Genomic DNA, 18332 nt, shown 5'->3' with positions numbered 1-18332 from the left:
CCAGGCCAGCTCTCTGCTGTGGCCCAGGAAGGCAGTGGAAGATGGCCCAAGTGCTTGGGCCCTGCAACCCCATGGGAGACCAGGAGAAGCACCTGGCTCCTGCCATCAGCGTGGTGCGCCGGCTGCAGTGTGCTGGCCACAGCAGCCATTGGGAGGTAAACCAATGGTAAAGGAAGACCTTTCTCTCTGTCTGTCTCTCTCTCTCACTGTCCACTCTGCCTGTCAAAACAAACAAACAGACATGAGCTGCACTTGAATTTCAGGGGTCAGTGCCCTCCAAAATGCTCGCTTACCTCAACTTCCTTCCATCACGAGGCGCTATACGACATATAGGTAAACTATATTCCTGTAACTGCCCTGCTCGTTTGTTTTTTAGTTACTCTCTGCGGTTTGCTCTTTTCAGAAGTTACCATAGGTTTCTGTCCAGTGCTAAATTATGACTCTGCAGAATTCCTGTGCTGATGTCCTAACCCCCATGCTTGCACTGTGAGTCTTTAAGGAGATAATTGCCGTACAGTGAGACCACTATGGTAGATTCCAGTCCAGCATGGTTAGTGTCCTTATAAGGGGAGGATTAAGGACGTGGACTCAGAGAAGGAAGAGGCTGTGAAGACGCCCAGAGGCAGCTCTCTGCAAACCAGGAGAGAGGCTTCAAAAGAAAGTAACAGGGCTAAAAGGGGCACACGAGGCTCAGCCATTGCTCACAGCACCAGTCCCACATTGCAGTGCTGGTTCCAGCCTTGCTGCTCTGCTTCTGATCCAGCTTCCGGATAATGCACCTGGGAAGGCAGTGGAAGATGGCTCAACTACTTGGGTCCTTGACACTCAAGTGGGAGACCTAGATGGAGTTCCTGGCTCCTGGCTTTGACCTGGTCCAGCCCTGATTATTATGGTCATTTGGGGGAGTGAACCAGTGAATGGGAGATTCTTGCTCTCGCTCTCGCTCTGCATTTCAAATGAATAAATAAGCTTTACAATATATCCAAGAAAATAAAACAACCCTGCCCACAACTTGAGTTTAGCCTTCTGGCCTCCAGATCCCTGAATACATAGATTTCTGTGGTTGAAGCTAGAAAATGGTGCTTTGACAGCCATGGAGACTAATGCAGTACCTTTGGTGCTACCTCTGTCACTGACTCCTACATCTGGAGACAAAGGCATTTGTGTATATTAGACACACACAAAGAACAGGGGTGACCTACATGAAGACTAAACTCTTGATCTTGTTTTCTGAAGCCTCCTGTTCTGTTCTGCAAGACTTGATTGTCCAGCATGGACTTGACAGGGCAGCTGCCTGAGCCTCTTCACTGTCTGCTTGGCTGCATCTCCTACCATATGCTCTGCTGGGTTCTGCTTTCAGTGGCTGTGTCTTGCTCCTCCAACATGTAATGTCCTTCTATGGTCTTCTGCCTATTCAGTCCCCAAAGTCCAGCTCCTGACTACTCCTCCACTACTCTCACCTTCTCCTACATTCCTACTCTGCTTTATAATTTGTGCCATACCTTTTTCAAATTAATTTTCTTAGCTTTTTTTAATAGAAGTCCCAATTAAAACTATTTTAACTAGTTTATACAGGTAATAATACACACCAAGATAACATAACATAACATACATTATGCATAGGGGACAAAAAATGACAGCAGAGCTATGAAAAGGAGCCAGGAAGGAAACCAACATCAGCAAGCAAGTTGGTCTTGCTATAGATTTGGCTCACTTTTCTTTCTTTTTAAAAAATTTAATTTACACAACTTTCATGTATTCCTATATATATATTAAGAATACAGAGATATATCTCCCCACCTCCTACCCTTCCTCCTGCCCATGCTCCACCCCTTCTTCCTCCCTCTCACATTGCCACTCTTAATTTTACACAGATGTATTTTCAGATTCTTAATAACTTTATAGTTAACCCTACACTAAGTAAAAGAGTTCAACAGATAGTATGAAGAAAAACATACTGTTCCTCAGTGGAGGAGAGAAGGGCTGTAAACAATCATCCAATCTTGAAATGTCCATCTCACTCCAATACATTATATCTCAGGTACTCTATTGGTACTCTATTAGTTATCTCAGATCAGGGAAAACATATGATATGTGTCTTTTGGGGACTGGCTTATTTCACTAAGTATAATGATTTCCAGTTGAGCCCATCTTGTTGCAAAAAACAAGATTTCTCTTTTCTTTACAGTTGAGTAGTACTCCATAGTGTGTACACACAATAATTTCTTTATCCAGTCAATAGTTGATGGACATCTGGGTTGATTCCATATCTTAGCTATGGTGAATTGTGCTGCAATGAACATGGGGGTACAAATAACTCTTTCAGATGTTGATTTCTTTTATTTGGGTAAATTCCCAGAAGTGGGATGGCTGGATCCTATAGTAGGTCTATATTCAGATTTCTGAAGTTTCTCCATACTGTCTTCCACAATGGCTGCACCAGTTAACATTCCCACCAACAATAGAATAGGGTATCTCTTTCACCACATCTGTGCCAGCATTTGTTGTTTGTTGATTTCTGTATGTGAGCCTTTCTGACTGGGGTGAGGTGAAACCTCATTGTGGCTTTGATTTGCATTTTCCTGATGGCTAGTGATCCTGAGCATTTTTTCAAGTGTCTGTTGGCCATTTGAATTTTCTCTCTTGAAAAATGTCTGTTCAGGGCCGGCGCCGCAGCTCACTAGGCTAATCCTCCGCCTTGTGGCGCCGGCACACCGGGTTCTAGTCCCTGTCAGGGCGCCGGATTCTGTCCCGGTTGCCCCTCTTCCAGGCCAGCTCTCTGCTGTGGCCAGGGAGTGCAGTGGAGGGTGGCCCAAGTGCTTGGGCCCTGCACCCCATGGGAGACCAGGAGAAGTACATGGCTCCTGCCATCGGATCAGCGTGGTGCACAGGCCGCAGTGCGCCAGCTGCGGCGGCCATTGGAGGGTGAACCAACGGCAAAGGAAGACCTTTCTCTCTGTCTCTCTCTCTCTCACTATCCACTCTGCTTGTCAAAAAAAAAAAAAAAAAAAAAAAAAAAAAAAAAAGAAAGAAAAAGAAAAATGTCTGTTCAAGTCCTTTGCCCATTTCTTAACTGGATTATTTGTTTTGTTGTTGTTGAGTTTCTTGAGCTATTTATACATTCTGGATGTTAACCCTTTATCAGTTCTGTAGTTTGCATACAATTTCTCCTATTCTGTCAGTTGCCTCTGCACTTTGCTGAGTGTTTCTTTTGCTATGCAGAAGCTTCTCAGCTTGATGCAATCCCATTTTTCAATTTTGTCTTTGATTTTCTTTCTGTGCTTCTAGAGTCTTTTCCAATAAGTCTTTGCATACGCCAATGTCTTTTAGAGTTTCGCTAGTATCCTCTAGTAATGTGATAGTATTGTGTCATAGATTTAGGTCTTTGATCCATTTTGAATGGATTTTTGTATAAAGCATAAGGTATGGTTCTAGTTTCATACTTCTGCATGCAAAAATCCAGTTTCTTCAGCACCGTATATTAAAGTGACTGTCCTTGCTCCAAGGATTGATTTTAGCTCCATTGTCAAAGATAAGTTGGTTGTAGATACATGGATTGATTTCTGGAGTTTCTATTCTGTCTATTGGTATACATGTCTGTTTTTGTGCTTGTACCAGGCTGTTTTGATTATAACTGCCCTGTAGTATGTCTTGAAAAAAAAATTATTGTGATGCTTCTGGCTTCCTTTTTGTTGTATAGGATTGCTTTAGCTATTTGGGGTCTTTTGTGTTTCCATGTGAATTTTAGCATCATTTTTCCTAGATCTGAAAAGAATGTCATTGGTATTTTGATTGGGATTGTGTTGAATCTGTAAATTGCTTTTGATAGTATGGACATTTTGATGATGTTGATTCTTCCAATCCATGAATATGGAAGATTTTTCCATTTTTAATGTCTGCTTATATTTCTTTCTCTAGTGTTTTGCCATTTTCATCATAGAGATCTTTGACATCCCTCGTTAAATTTATTCCAAGGTATTTAATTCTTTTTGGAGCTATTGTGAATGGGGCTGATCTTAAAAGTTCTTTCTCAGCCAAGGCGTTGTCTGTGTATACAAAGACTATTGATGTTTCTGTGTTGATTTTTATATACTGCCACTTTAGCAAACTCTTTTATGAGTTCTAATAGTCTCTTAATGGAGTTTTTTTGGATCTCCTGTATAGACAATCATGTCTTCTGCAAATAGGGGTGGTTTGATTTCCTCCTTTCTAATTTGTACTCCTTTTATTTCTTTTTGTTACCTAATGGCTCTGACTAAAACTTCCAGGACTATATTAAATAGCAGTGGTGAGAGTGGACATCCTTGTCTGGTTCTGGATCTTAGGGGGGATTCTTCTAGCTTTTCCCCATTCAATGGGATGGTGGCCATGGATTTGTTATGAATTTCCTTGATTGTGTTGAGGAGTGGTCCTTCTATATCAAATTTGTTTAAGGGTTTAATCATGAAAGGATGTTGTATTTTATCAGGTGCTTTCTCTATTGATATAATCATATGGTTTTTGTTCTTCAGTCTATTAATGTGACATATCATTGATTGATTTGCTAATGTTGAATAATCACTGCATACCAGGGATAAATCCCACTTTGGGTGAATGACCTTTCTGATGTGTAACTGGATTTGATTTGCTAGTATTTTATTGAGATTTTTTTCATCTGTGTTCATCAGGGATATTTGTCTGTGGTCCTTTTTCTTTCTTATACCTTTTTGTGGCTTAAGAATTAAGGTGATGCAGGCTTCGTAGAAGAAGTTTAGGAAGATTCCCTACCTTTTAAATATTTTGAATAGCTTGAGAAGAATTGTAATTAGTTCTTCTTTAAATGACAGGTAGAAATCAGCAGTGAAGCTGTCTGGTCCTGGGCTCTTTTTTATTGGGAGGATCTTTATTATTACTGATTCAATTTCCATCTTGGTTATTGATCTGTTTAGGTATACTGTATCTTCATGACTCAAATTTTGTGGATTGTATGTTTCTAGGAATCTATCCACTTCTTCCAGGTTTCCCAATTTGTTGGCATGCAGCTCCTTGGAGTAATCCCTGATGATTCTTTTTATTTCTGTGGTATCTGTTACATTTCCTTTTTCATCTCTGATTTTATTGATTTGGGTCTTCTTCCTCTTTTTTATGGTTAGTTGGGCCAATGGTGTATCAGTTTTGTTTCTTTTTTCATGAAACCAGCTCTTCATTTCACTGACCTTTTACATTTTTTGTTTATTCTTTAATTTTAATTTTTCTTTTGCTCCTACTAATTTGGAGTTTGGTTAGCTGTTGTTTTTCTATGTCCTTGAGATGCACTGATAGCTAGTATGTTTAGTACCTTTACACTTTCTTCATGTAGCCACCAATTGCTATAAACTTCCCTCTTAACCCTAATTTTGCTGTACCCCATATGTTTTGATATGACATATTGTTGTCTTCATTCATTTCCAGAATTTTTTTAATTTTTTGATTTCTTCTATGACCCACTATTCATTCAAGAACATGCTCAGTCTCCATGTGTTTGCATATGATCTAGAGATTCTTGAGTTGTTGATTTCCAGCTTCATCCCATTGTGGTCAGAGAAGATGCTTGGTATGATTTCATTTTTTTAAATTTACTGAGACTTGCTTTATGGCCTAGCATGTGGTCTATCCTAGGAGAAGCTCCATGCACTGATGAGAAGAATGTATATTCTGCAACTGTAGGGTGAAAAGTTCTGTAGATATCAGCTAGTTCTATTTGGTCCGTAGTGTTGATTAGCTCTGTTGTTTCTTTGTTGATTTTCTGTCTAGTTGATCTGTCCATTGATGGAAGTGGGGTGTTTAAATTCCCAGTTATTATTGTAATGGAGTCTATGTCTCCCTTTAGATCCATTAACATTTCTTTTAAATAGCCAGGTATCTTGAATTTGGGCAGATATACATTTATTACAGTCACATCTTCCTGCTGAATTGATCTCTTAATCATTGCATAGTGCCATTCTTCATCTCTTTTAACAGTTTTTATGTTAACATGTATTTTGTCTAACATTACAATGACAACACCTGCTTTTTTTGATTTCTGTTAGCATGGAATATCTTTTTTCCATCCCTTTACTTTCAGTCTGCATTGTTGGTGAGATGTGTTTCTTGTATGCAGCAAATAGAGGGGTCTTGTTTTTTCATCCATTCAGTTAGTCTGTATCTTTTAACTGCAGAGTTGAGGCCATTTACATTCAAGGTGGCTATTGATAAGTAATGACTCGGCCCTGCCATTTTCCCATAAATATTCCCATTGTTTACTTTAGATTTTCTTTGTACTGTACTGGGAGACTTTATGCCTTCACCTTCTTCTTCTTCTCTCTTTTTTTTTTTTTTTTTTGACAGGCAGAGTGGACAGTGAGAGAGAGAGAGACAGAGAGAAAGGTCTTCCTTTTGCCATTGGTTCACCCTCCAATGGCCGCCATGGCTGGTGCGCTGCAGCCAGCGCACCGTACTGATCCGAAGGCAGGAGCCAGGTGCTTCTCCTGGTCTCCCATGGGGTGCAGGGCCCAAGCACTTGGGCCACCCTCCACTGCCTTCCCGGGCCACAGCAGAGAGCTGGCCTGGAAGAGGGGCAACCGGGACAGAATCTGGCGCCCCAACCGGAACTAGAACCCGGTGTGCCGGGTGCCGCTAGGTGGAGGATTAGCCTATTGAGCCACAGCACCGGCCCCACCTTCTTTCATAGTGATGACCATGTTTCTGTGTTTCTGTGTGTAGCACATCCCTAAGCATCTTTTTTAAGGCTGAACAAGTGATGACAATTTTTTAAATTTCTGTTTGTTGTGGAAGGTCTTTATTTTACCTTCATTCATAAATGAGAGCCTTATAGTGTACAGTATTCTGGATTGACAGTTTTTTTTTTTTCTCTTAAGCCTTGGACACTATATCTTACCATTCTCTTGTAGTCTGTAGTGTTTCTGATGAGAAGTCAGCTATGAGTATAATTGGAGTATAATTGGAGATCCTTCTGAAAGCATTTCTCTGGTGCAAATTTTAGGATCTTTCCTTTATGTTTTATGGTAGAAAGTTTGACTGCAATGTGTTGAGGTGAAGATCTTTAGTGGTCATGTCTATTAGGAGTTCTGTGTACTCCTTCTAACGGGATGCCACTTTCTCCAAATTGGGAAAGTTTTCTGTAATTATTTATCTAAATAGGCTTTCTAGTCCATTCTGTCTTTCCATACCTTCAGGAATTCCTAAGACCTGTATGTTGGATCCTTTGATTGTATCCCATAAATTTCTAACACTGTGTTTTTAGGTTTTCTAATTTCTTCTGGTGTTTTTTGGTCTGACTGGAAGATTTCCAGATTTGCCTTCTAGTTCAAATATTCTTTCTTCTGCCTCACCAAGTCTGCTGTTAAGGCTTTCCACCACATTTTTTTTATTGGATCTATTGAATTTTTCATTTCTAATTTCGTTTTGATTTCTCTTTAAAAATTTCAGTTTCTTGGGAAAAATTCTCACTCATTTCATGTATGGTTTTCTTTAGTTCATGGTTTTGCTTGTGATTGCTTTTGAGTAGTATTATGATTAACTTTTTGAATTCCATTTCTGGCATTTCCTCAGTCTCTTAATCTTCACATTTTAATCTTGAAATGTTGCTGTGCTCCTTTGAGGTCATGTTATTTTTGATTCTTGAATTTCTGCATTTGTTTTTATGCATTTGTGAAGTTGATTGTTGTTTTTTTCCCTCTGATGGCTTTTATCTTTGAGCTATGCCTCCGTGGCTTTAGTGGAATGTCTGCACTTTCAGTGAGTATTAAGAGGTGTGTGGTGGGTATGGCCAGGGAGCTCTGGCCATTGCTTCAGTATGGGCCAAGTATCCAGGGTAATACTCAAGCTGGGCATGGTACATCTCAGTGCCCGGATGTTAGCCCCCAGTGTGTTCAGTACCACCATATGAACCACATAAATGATCAGCAGTCTTCACTGTGAGCACAATTTCTGCTGCGATGACCTGCTCTAGGTATCCAGGGAGTTCTGAGCCTGTGGAAATGTACTCAGTGATTGCTCAGAGACTCAGCTACACCCTGCACCTTTCATGTAACCAGGGAGTCCCCACGGTCTCGGCACACAATGCTCCCACAGTTGCTGGGTGCAGAGGTTTCTTTCTGCCCTGTCAGCCTGTCCAGTCAACAGAGAGCCAGATGTTCGCTGAGACAGCTCTGCCTTGGCGTCTTGATACTGGGAGACTGTGGGTGCCTCACTGTCCTACGTGGTTGCTCAGCCACCTCCCAGCCAGGCTCAAAGTCAGTGGGGACCGTGGATTGTTCCCTCTGCTAGAATCTGGATCATACGTAAATACAAGAGCCACTGGCCGAATGTTGCTCTCTGCAAGAAGATGGCGTTCTGTCTCAGCCAGTTGCTCTGCCACAGTTCCCACCCAGACCCAAAATGATGCCTGCCCTTTCTCAGCCAGGCAGTGGGTGCTGGTGTGGCGAAGTTGGAGTGAGATAAACATGCCCCTCCCACTTCTGCTGGGTCAGCGGACAACTGCCAGAAACTGCTGGCCCCCGGGGCTCCAGTCCGGACTCACATCACACTCTCCCTCTGCCTACGTCACCACGGTTATTGCAGTCCAGTCTCACCTCTGTCTCCAAGTTCATGCCGCAGAGCCACACCCTGCACACAGGTGCACAGCATTCCTCATCCTCGTGTAGGATTTCCAGGGTGGTGTTCTCTCCAATTTCCCGAGAGTGCACCTCCTACACTTTTTTTCTTTATCTTTTTTTTTTTTTTAACTATTTGTTGCTAGCTAGCACAGTATGTTGTTCCCTAATCTGCCATCTTAGAATCTTCTCAGATTTAGTTCACTTTTCTAGAAACCAACTTGAAAATGGAAGCATTAAAGTTACACAATTCACACTGTATACAAAGAGGGAACAAAACAATTGCTTGGGAGAAGTAAAACTGTTCCCGGCATTATCAAAAGACATGCAGCCCTCCGGAGTGTTCTGAAACCCTGTTATGTAACAAATGGCATCTTTGACATGTTGACAGCAGTCATGTGATGAGACTTTATGAAAGTTCTCTCAGCATTCTAAAATACCAAAGGTTTTAAAGTTTTTTTTTTTTCAATTTTATTTATCTTAATTTTCTTTGAAAGGCAGGGAAGTAGAAAGAGGGAGAAGGACAGAAAAGAGAAAGAGAAAGAGACACACACACATAGAGACAGACAGATCTTCTATTTGCTTTGTTACTTCTCAAATGCCCACAACAGCAAAGCCTGGGCCAGGCTAATACCAGGAGCCCAGAATTCAATCTGGGTCTCTTTCATGGGTGACCAGGATCCAAGTTATTATGACGCATTCACTTGTTGCCTCTCAGGTTGTGTATCATGCTCACTCGGAAGCAGAGTGGCCAAGACCCACGTCCAAACACCCTCATATGGGCTTGGCAGCACCCGGAGCAGCTGCTTAGGCCCTGTGCTGGATGCCCTTCCCCTGTATGCCAGTCTAATTCAGTAAGAGTTTTACAGATGCTAACAGTTGGGTTGAGGTACAGAGTACTTGGTTGGTCGCCTTGATTTCAGGGGTAGATTTTAGAGGAAGAGAGTGATTACATAAGCCTCAGACAGGTCATCATGTTGTTTCTCTCTAATGAGCTTTGATAAAGACCAGGTATCTGTGAGTAGTGACTTCAGTTTTGATAAATTTTGGATAACAATGGGCAGTGAGTTCAGTAAGAGTTCAACAAGAACAGTTCAGCTGTTCTGGGTTGCCAACTGAAGTTTGCTTGCTCGCCCTAACAGTGACAGTGCTTGGAAGCCACCGACCACCAGAAGCACACATGGAGTCCACCTGTGTTGAATTTGTGGCTTGCTGCTTTGAGGGGGACTGCATACTAAGAGGGACGCGTATGTGCAAAGCTTAGGAAGAAGGCATTAGGGGTTTGTTTTTCTATAGTTGAGCTCGTGTTAGGTGAAGCAGCTGACAGTTTCAGGAAGCAGGGAGAGGTACTCAGTTATTTTGGAGGTGTTCACAGTGATTTTATTTTTGTCTTTACTCAGATATGATTATGGAGTGGCCTTATTTTTGTCTCACTTCATCACAGTAATAGAGTGACCTTGTCTGGAAGGACCTTCTGGCAACACCAAGTCCTGATTGCTAGTGCCAGGCCTGCTCACAGCTCTCAGGGGTTGCTTTTCTCTTTCTCAGCCTGTGTGCATGAAGGGGCCTCATCAGGAAATGCTACTGGTTGAGGAAAATAAGGAAATATCTTTAAATAGGGACGTAAGTTTACCCTAAAACTTTGGTTAGAGTCTACTCACTAAGGGAAGGAAGGGAGTTGGGCCCTCTCTTATTCCAAGTAGCAAGAAAATAAGTTGACCCTCCTGAAAGTTCTAGGGCAAACCTTTGAGTCAGACGGTATTGATTTTAAACTCTGCTATTGGTGTATAGATCCTGAGGCTCTGGGTCATCTCGTCAAGCTGCAAGGGGCATGCTGTGGGTGAAATTTCCGTTATGACCATGACTTCTTCCTGTTACTTGTTTAAAAACACAGCTGTTAATGAGATCAAATAGTTCTTATTATAATACTGCATGATAAAAGTTTTATAAAATGAACAAACCATAAGCCTATTAACTAATCCAACTACTGTTACCTCATTTAGCTTTTATTTTTCATGTACATTTAAAAACAATTTTTATTACACAAACACAGAACTTATAATCAGCTGTTTTACTTTATTTTTTAAATATTTATTTTGAATTTACACATAATAATTGTACACATTTATGAGGTATAGTATGCTAGTGCAATGTATATAGCATGTAATGATTAAATTAAGGCAACTAGTATGTCTGCCTCAAACATTTAGCACTTCTTTGTGTTAGAAATCTATATATTCTTCATTTCTGGTTTTTTGAGGTATAAGAAATGATCAACTATAATACTGTATAACACTACTGTGCTATAAAACACTAGAACTAATTTCTGCTGTCACCTGCGTTTGGGTACTTGTCACCTCATCTCTCTCCTTTCCTGTCTCCCAACCCTTCCTACTCTCTAATGATCACTAGTCCATTTCTCCTGTTCTCTGAATATGGGATTTACTTATTTACTGCTTCCCAAAGGATTGGGAACATGCACTTTGTCTTTCTGTGCCCAGGTTATTTACTTAATATGATGCCATCCAGTTCTGTCCATATTGCCACAAATTACATGCTTAAATGTGGCTAAATAATGTTCTGTTGTTACTGTCAATACATGCCACATCCTCTGAACCCATACATCTGTTGGTGAATGCCTTAGCTGAAATGTGTTGAAATAAGCATGGGATTACAAGTATCTTTTGATACAAAAATTTGGTTCATTAGTATGTGTGAAGGATCTTCAAAAAGCACTGGGAGCCGGCGCCGTGGCTCACTAGGCTAATCCTCCGCCTAGTGGCGCCGGCACACCGGGTTCTAGTCCCGGTTGGGGCGCTGGATTCTGTCCCGGTTGCCCCTCTTCCAGGCCAGCTCTCTGCTGTGGCCAGGGAGTGCAGTGGAGGATGGCCCAGGTGCTTGGGCCCTGCACCCCATGGGAGACCAGGAAAAGCACCTGGCTCCTGGCTCCTGCCATCAGATCAGTGCGGTGCGCCGGCCGCAGCGCGCCAACCGCAGCGGCCATTGGAGGGTGAACCAACGGCAAAGGAAGACCTTTCTCTCTGTCTCTCTCTCTCACTGTCCACTCTGCCTGTCAAAAAAATAAAAAATAAATAAAAAAAATAAAAATTAAAAAATTAAAAAAAAGCACTGGGAAATGTATGTATGAAAAAAATTTGCATAGAGTTCAAGCTTTTAGCAGCAAAATAAGCTTATCTTTGGATTCCATTTACCATGAACTTTTTGAAGAGCTCTGCAGCAGAGAGATTGCTGGGTATCACGGTCATTCTGTTTTTAGTTTTTAGGAGAACCTGTATACTGTTTTCCGCAGGGCTGTCCTCATCTTTGTTCCCACCGACGGAGTGTAGGAGTCCCACTTTCTCTGCATCCTTGCAGTACTTGTTATTCTTTGTCTTTTTGATGACAGCTGTTCTAACTATGGTGAGATGGTATCTCATTGTGGTTTTGATTTCCATTTCCCTGGTGATTCATGACATGCAGCATTGATTTCATTCAAGAAGGAACTTGGAAAAGTTTATGGAAAATGAAATCAAAAGATGTTTATTTTGGTATGAAGAGTTGGAAATCTGTGTACAGTTTCTTCATAAAATGTATTTTCCATGAACTATTAAAAGAACCATCATACTTGTTGGCCATTTTGCGTGAGAACCTATGAGAAATGTCTATTCAGATTATTTGCCCATTTTTAAATTGGATTGTTTGTCTTTTTGCTGTTGAGTTGTTTGAATTCCTTTTATATTCTGGATTTATTCCCTGTTGGATCAATACTTTGCAAAGGTTTTCTCCTTCTTTGCATCTTATCTCTTATTCTGTTAATTGTTTGCTTTCCTGAGTAGAAGCATCTTAGTTTGACACATTAATCCTTTATCGGTTTTTTAGTTTGCAAATATTTTCTCCTATTCGTTCAATTGCATCTTCACTTTGTTGAATAATTTTTGCATCTTAGCTTGATGTAATTTTATTCATCTTAGCTTGATGTAATCCCATTTGTCTATTTTTCCTTTTATTGCCTGTTTTTCTGGAGTCTTTTCAAAGTAGTCTTTGCCTATCCAAATGCCATACAGAGTTACCTGATGTTTTCCTCCAGGAATTTGAGGATATCAAGTGATAGATTTAGATCCTTGATCCATTGTGAGTTGATTTTTGTATAAGGTGAAAGGTAGGAGTCTTGTTCCTGTATGCAGAGATTCAATTTTCCCAACACCATTTGTTGAAGACTATGCTTTCTCCATGGATTGATTTTAGCTCATTTGTCAAATATTAGATAGTTTTAACTGCATGGATGAATTTCTGGGTTTTTTATTCTGTTCCATTGGTCTACAGGTCTATTTTTGTGCCAGTACCTGCCTGTTTTAACTACCCTGTAGTATTTCTTGAAATCTGATATTGTGATGCCTCCAATTTTGTTTTGCTGTTTAAGATTGCTTTAGCTATTCAGGATCTTTGTGTTTCCATATGAATTTTAGCATCTTTTTTTTTCTAAATCTGAAAAGAATGTCCTTGGTATTTTAATTGGGATTGCACTGGTAAATTGCTTTGGGTAGTATGAACTTTTTTTGATACCAATTTTTCAGATCTGTGAACATGGAAGGTCTTTTAATTTCTTGTGTCTTTTTCTATTTTTTTTCTTTCATGTTTTGTAATTTTCATTATAGAATTCTTTTACTTCCCTGGTTAAATTTATTCCAAGATATTTCAATTTTTTGTAGCTATTTTGAACGGGATTGATCTTAGAAGTTCTTTCTCAGCAATGGCATTTTTTGTGTATTCAGAGGTTATTGATTTTCATGTGTTGATTTTATGTCCTATAACTTTATCAAACTCTTTCATGAATTTCAATATTTTATTAGTGGAGGTTTTGGTTCCTCTATTTATAGAATCATATCATCTGCAAACAGGGATAATTTGGCTCCTCCTTTTCAATTTGTACCCTTTGTTTCTTCTTCTTCCTTGATGGCTCTGACTAAATCTTCAGAACCACATTGATTAGCAATGGTGAAAGTGGGCATCCTTGAAAATCTGACTGTAAAAGGCCTTGGGGAAGACACTTTCTGATTGAGTCTACTTGGGGCCTTTGAGCTTCCCAAGTCTAGATTTGCATGTCTATTACAAAACTTAGGAAGCTTCAGGTGTTATTTTGTTAAATAGGATTTTCAGTGCTTTCTTCTGTCTTTTCTTCTGCTATATTCTCTTAATATCAATCAATGTGTGTTTGCTTTATAATATCCCAAAAGCTTCAAAAACTTTATTCTTTTTTTTTTTTTTTTTTTTTTTTGACAGGCAGAGTGGACAGTGAGAGAGAGAGACAGACAGAGAGAAAGGTCTTCCTTTGCTGTTGGTTCATCCTCCAATGGCTGCCGCGGCTGGCGCACCGCGCTGATCCGATGGCAGGAGCCAGGTACTTCTCCTGGTCTCCCATGGGGTGCAGGGCCCAAGCACCTGGGCCATCCTCCACTGCACTCCCGGGCCACAGCAGAGAGCTGGCCTGGAAGAGGGGCAACCGGGACAGAATCCAGCGCCCCAACCGGGACTAGAACCCGGTGTGCCGGCGCCGCTAGGCGGAGGATTAGCCTAGTGAGCCGCGGCGCCGGCTTAAAACAACTTTATTCTTTTTGTAAAAAGCTCTTTATTTTTACTTGAAAGGCAGACACACACACAAACACACACACACTCATAGGGGTGGGAAGTGGAAAAAGAGACAGAGAGACAATGAGATATTTCATAGGGAGTACATTCCCCAAGTGCCTGGACAGGGATGAGCCAGCCTGAACTCAGGAGCCTGGAATTCAATCCACGTCTCCTAGGTTGTTGACAGGGACCAAGTACTTGAGCCATTGTCTGCTGCCTCCCAGGGTGCACATTAGCAGAAAACTAGAAAGAAAGAGGAGTAGCTGGGACTCCAGTAAAGCTCTCCAGTATGAGATACAGGCATTCCAGGGATTGTCTTAACTACTGTACCAAAACCACTCCTCTTCATACTTCTTAATTCACTTCCCTCTTTGTCTCACTGGGTTGTTTCAAAAGACTTACTTTCAAGTTCAGAAATTCTCTCTTCTACTAGACCTAGTCTGTGTTGAAGGTCTCAAATGTACTGTTTTCATTTCATTGATTTTGTTAGCTCAAGATTTCTGTTATTGTTCTTTTTTTATAATTTCTATTTCTTTGTAGAATTCTCATTCAGATCCTGTGTTGTTTTCTTCATTTTGCTAAATTAGTTTTCACTTGCATCCTGCTGAGTTTGCTTAGTGTCATTATTCTGAATTCTCTTTCTGGCATTTTATGGATTTCTTTTGTGTTAGGATCTGTCTCTGGAGAATTACCGTGTTCTTTTGGAAGTGTCAGGCTTTCTTGATTTTTCATACTTGGGTCTTCACATTGGTAGCTGTGCATCTGGACCAATAACTTTCTCTTCCAAATTTATGGGATTTCTTTAGAGGGAAATTGTTGTTGTTGTTGTTTAGATGGGATATAGGTTATTGGTTAGGTAGGTCCTTTGGCTTTTATTCTGAATCAACACAGATTCGAAGCTCCCATGTTATTTCTTCACCTGTAAGGCTGATGGTGCCCTGCTAGTGCTGCAGTGGCGGTGTTTGTGGAGGTAATGTTGTGACTCTGTAGGGGAAATTAGATTCCAAATATGAATACTATCAGTTTAAGTTCATAATTGATCATGAAGATAGGATTAAGTGTCAAAGGGATCACATAAATAAGACTAGTGTCCACTAATAATAATTGATAGAATTAAAAAGAAGAGAACAATCCAACATAGGAAGCAGGATACACAGCAGACTCAGAATTGCAAATGCCCTAAGCAGCACTGTGGCCTCAGAATCAGCCCTTAAGGTATTGGGATCTGGCTAAAAAACCCATGAGAATTTCTCAGGCATGGAAAGCCAAGACACTGTGCCAAAAAAAAAAAAAAAAAAATGACCTAAATAAAAGATCTCTGTGAGTGAGATCTCAGCGGAAAGAATGGGCCATCAAAGGGGGTACCTTTCTCTGAAGGAAGGAGAGAACTTCCACTTTGACTATGGCCTTGTCTAATTAAGATCAGAGTTTGTGACCTCAAGAGGCTTCCATAGCCTTGGCAGCTCATGACAAGAGCCTCGGGTGATTACTGACACCATAATTAAGAGTATCAATTGTTAAATCAACAATGGGAGTCACTGTGCACTTACTCCCCATGTAGGAGCTCTGTCTTTAATGTGTTCTATGTGAATTAACGGTAAAGCTAGACTTCAAACAGTACTTTATACTTTGTGTGTCTGTGTGGGTGCAAACCGTTGAAATCTTTACTTAGTATATAATAAGTCGATCTTCTGTAAATAAAGATAATTAAAAATGAATCTTAATGAAGAATGGGATGAGAGAGGGAGTAGGAGATGGGATGGTTTGCGGGTGGGAGGGTGGTTATGGGGGGAAAACCGCTATAATCCAAAAGTTGTACTTTCAAAATTTATATTTATTAAATAAAAGTTTAAAAAATTATGCGTCATCACAAATCCCATAGAAGCAAGTGGTGCTGGTAATGATGCTGGGGATGTGGGGTGCAGAGGGTACTGTCCTCACAATCAAGTGGGTGCTAATTCTGGGGCTGTGACAGTATCAGTCATGATCCTGGAGCTGTAGTCCTGGAGCTGCCTGTCCTGGGGCCTATCCTGAAGTCCTACCAGGTCACTGGGGCTTTTGGTAGCACCAGCACCAAATCCAGAGCCTCAGAGCCAGTCTTCGGGTCCCACCAGGTGATCACCTACGGCATTGGGCTTGTGACAGCAGCAGCCATGACCTTGGTGCTGTGAGCTGCAGAGAGGCCTGTCCTCAAACCCTGTGAGTGGGTTACAGGGGATACTGTGGCTTCTGCCTCTGGCAGCTGCAGTGCGGGGGATGCCTACTAGCGCCTACCGCAGGATGGACTCTATCAGGGGTTTTCCTAAATAGCACGGTGCTGACACATCTTAGGCTTTGGGTGGCAGAGGGGTTCAATGTAAGTTTCTTCTCCGCAGTTAAGCAGTCACACAGTCACAGGCCCTCCCCAAGCTGGGTTTGGAGCCTGTGAGGACTGTGTGACATTCTCACGTGTAGTTAGGTCAGCTGGCTCACTGCAATGACAGAGGTCACCATGGATTTCCTGCCTACCTCTTTCTAGAAATGCGAAATCCATTCTGGCTGTGGAACCAGAGTGGCAGTTGCCATATACCTTGTTCCTGTCTCTGTGTTGCCATTTGAGTGCTGTTGAGGGTTCCTGTAACTCCTTTGCTGAGTTCTAGTGCTCACCCTCAGTCACCTTTCTCCAAATACGGTTGTTTCCTTTGTTGCTTTGATTCGTCACTGTGTTGGGAGCAAGCACACGGTCCCTCTATTCAATGTCTTTTACCCCTTGCTACTGAACTTTGTAATGTGCTGTTTAATCTCACACCTGTGCTTTTTCATGCAACTACAGAATCACTTTAATGGTTACTTTTCATGGTTGCATAAAATTTAACTTAAAGTAATATTTTCTTATACTAATAGAAATATATAAATGTATTCTTATTTCTTAAATATAAATAGTGTTAGCATGAAGATTTTGCAGGCTTACAAGATTTTCTTTCTTCCTTGAGAGAATTGGTATTTCAATATAGAAAGTTTTAAGTTACTCTGTATCCTTGAGGTATGGAATTTTGCCAGAATATGAATGCCTCTCTCTTTTTTTGGATAATGCAGCCTGAAATTCATTAGGTGTTTTCTGTCTGAAAATTCAGATTTGATTTTCCAAGGAACTTCTCTTTTTTCAGTCTTGTTTCTTCATTGTTTGTTCCCTTTTTTCTTTCTAGGATGTTTCCTATCCATGTCTTATTTCCTATTGTCCATACTTCTTATCTTTGACCTCATGGGTATTAGATCTTTGTATTTCTGCCTTGTGGGTTTGCCTTATTTCATCCTTTTCATCTTCTAGGCTGTTGAATCCAAGCATCAACAGTGATTGCCCTCCCCGTAAACCGTCAACCATCCACTGATATTTTAGAAAATAAACTCTATGCTCTAGTAGTTATTTTTCATGTGTTAAACGCAGGATTTTTAAAGTTCTGTTACCCTGATTTTTTAAGTAGATTGCCCTCGGTCTGCTCATTCCTACAGGAACCTGTTTCCATTCTTCTGTATTCAATTCTCTCTGACTGCCGAGCCCTGAGCACCTCTCATTTTCCTCTGCCGTTCACTGGAGTTCAGCACAGGGACACCCTCCCTGGCATGGAGGGTAGAACAGGATTGTGAGCATGACAGAAGGTGAGCTGTCCTACCCTGTTGGCTGGCTGGGTTTCAGTGAGACACTAGCACCCCCTTTTTACAGCCCAGGGGGAAGGAGAGGGAGAAAGAGAGAGGGGGAGAGAGAGGGAGGCTCTCCTACCTCTCTCAGGCTTAGGAAGAGCCCCGACTCTTCTTCCTGCTACTCCCTGGCTCCTTTTAGTCCGATGAGACTGGCCGATGTCACTCTTCCTCACAGTGCTGCAGGGAGCCGTGGGGATCAAACTCTTTCCCTGAGTTGGTTGCTGCAGGTTCCTGGTCTGATATGATCTTTTTCTGTCCTCTCTGCCTCCGGCCTCTGAAGTGACCCAGAGGATTAATGCACTACACGAGGGTGCAGTTTGCTTATTCACTGCCTGGAGTGAATCCAGACTTGGACTGTGAGATTCACTGAGTGGCATGTTGTGTGTAGGAGAGGCAGGATGCATTAATACACTA

General features: G+C 41.3%; 1 pseudogene; it reads right to left on the bottom strand.

Moving 5' to 3' along the window:
- Window positions 1-12049, bottom strand: part of LOC127493728 (casein kinase II subunit beta pseudogene) — a 45391-nt pseudogene extending 33342 nt beyond the window's left edge.
- Between the last annotated feature and the right edge of the window lie 6283 nt (window positions 12050-18332).

The sequence above is a fragment of the Oryctolagus cuniculus genome, chromosome 1 (genome assembly GCF_964237555.1).
Source record: "Oryctolagus cuniculus chromosome 1, mOryCun1.1, whole genome shotgun sequence".
NCBI lineage: Eukaryota > Metazoa > Chordata > Mammalia > Lagomorpha > Leporidae > Oryctolagus > Oryctolagus cuniculus.
This window is presented reverse-complemented; position numbering and strand designations above follow the sequence as displayed.